Genomic DNA, 1,928 nt, shown 5'->3' on the forward strand with positions numbered 1-1,928 from the left:
CATTTCAGTGCCAATAGAACACTTAACTGAATTTTTTCTAAAGGCCTGTGTCAATTCCGCTTTTATCGATTTCATTTTCAGGCCGTTTCTGAATAAGGGCTGCCCTACTACATGTTTCCCGGCAGGATCAAGAACAGCAGATATTTTATATTTTGAAGAAATGAAGACCACCTTATTGTGACGTGTACCGAAAATTTAAACTGCGGTGGTTGCTTACGTACTTGAAAAACCGCTACTGAATACTTTGCTTTCCCCCAGTTTTTGTGCTTTATACACGTCATTTAGTTGTTGATCCCGGTATCCTCAGTAAACTATGCGGGACACGGTGTTAATATTTATTGGAAGTACGAAACATTATCCTGAGTGACGAGCGATAAATGTGTTTTTCTGTGTAGGTTCATTGCAAGCCTTTGCAGAAAGTTACATATTGAAGTGTTCCAGGGTGCCATACCGCCGCTTTCCCCGACTCCTAAAACAATTGCATGAGATATGGACTAGAAATTTCATGAATATAGGGAACGAGAAGAAAGGGAACCGAGGGACCCGATTTTATTAATCATATCATAAGAAGCCAACAAACATTGACACCAAGAACAACATAGGGGAAATTTCTTGCACACACTAATTGAATTAAAGGAAATGATAAATTAATGAAAATGAAAACGGATGAAAAAACAACTGTCCGCAGGTGGGGAACGAACCCACGTCTTCGCATTACGAGTGCGATGCTCTCACCATTGAGCTACCGCGGAACCGTTTTCCCATCCGCTTTTTAGGGTATTTATGTTTTTTACAACTAGAACTAACTCTGGGAGTGTTAGCCAGTGCCACCACTCACAAGCCTAGGGGCGGATGTGGAACATACTTTCTGCCGCAGGCGTCACGAGCACGTGATCTTTTTGGGTGATGGCAACTGGTCAATAAACCCACATATGCTCACTGAAGGCATCAATGTTGCCGGATTCGAGCCCCCATTATATAATGAACGAGAAGAAAGGGAACCGAGGGACCCGATTTTATTAATCATATCATAAGAAGCCAACAAACATTGACACCAAGGGGAAATTACTTGCACACACTAATTGAATTAAAGAAAATGATAAATTAATGAAATTGAAAACGGATGAAAATCGGAAAAAACGGAAAAAACCGTTTTCATTTTCATTTATTTATCATTTTCTTTAATTCAATTAGTGTGTGCAAGAAATTTCCCCTATGTTGTTCTTGGTGTCAATGTTTGTTGGCTTCTTATGATATGAATATAGGGAGAATTTTAAGCGCAGTGCGTTGCGAAAATGTCACTTTCCTGGTTTAAATGCAAGTGTTGCAGATAATTACTAAACCCTTGTTTTCCCATTTGTTCCCGTGCACCATACGGGATGCGTATAGGTTGCTTCTCCGGTGTCGTCGGTGAGCTAAACAATGCATCTTGTTTATATCTGGGGATAATGAAATTTTCTGACGAAGTAAGATGTGTATTAATGAATTACTGTTTTTTTTAAGTTTCCAGCAAAAAGTGCTTCAAAGCATTGCACGGGGACAAGGTTTAAAACGGAACACTAATATACGGGTAACTTTTCAAAGTATGCGATGTAATTACAGGAAACTGAAACATTTAGTGCAACTGTTCGAAAAAACAACAATCAGCTTCACTAAAAATCGGGTTGTAATTCACCAAGTTCACACACCTCTGCCGTCTTTTCCTTTTTAGTATTGAGGGTAATTTATGTTGATTGTACTTCGTTCTGTATAACCTCGACAGTACTATTACCTTAACTAGCGATACATTTATGCTGTGGACTTGAAACACCAAGTAAAATTCTTTAATTAGTAAAATTGATTGTAACAAATGTGCCTTTTTTTGTGAGCTGCGCTGCTGCTACTGGATTGGATCAGGGACCTCTGGGCACTCAATGCCATTTGTCCCT

At 39.3% G+C, this 1,928-nt stretch overlaps 1 non-coding gene across 1 annotated transcript; it reads right to left on the minus strand.

The window, feature by feature from the left end:
* Window positions 1–680: 680 nt before the first annotated feature.
* Window positions 681–752, minus strand: Trnat-cgu (transfer RNA threonine (anticodon CGU)). The gene has a single exon. It is a non-coding gene; the product is annotated as a tRNA-Thr (tRNA).
* Between the last annotated feature and the right edge of the window lie 1,176 nt (window positions 753–1,928).

This window comes from Dermacentor silvarum, chromosome 10 (genome assembly GCF_013339745.2).
Source record: "Dermacentor silvarum isolate Dsil-2018 chromosome 10, BIME_Dsil_1.4, whole genome shotgun sequence".
NCBI lineage: Eukaryota > Metazoa > Arthropoda > Arachnida > Ixodida > Ixodidae > Dermacentor > Dermacentor silvarum.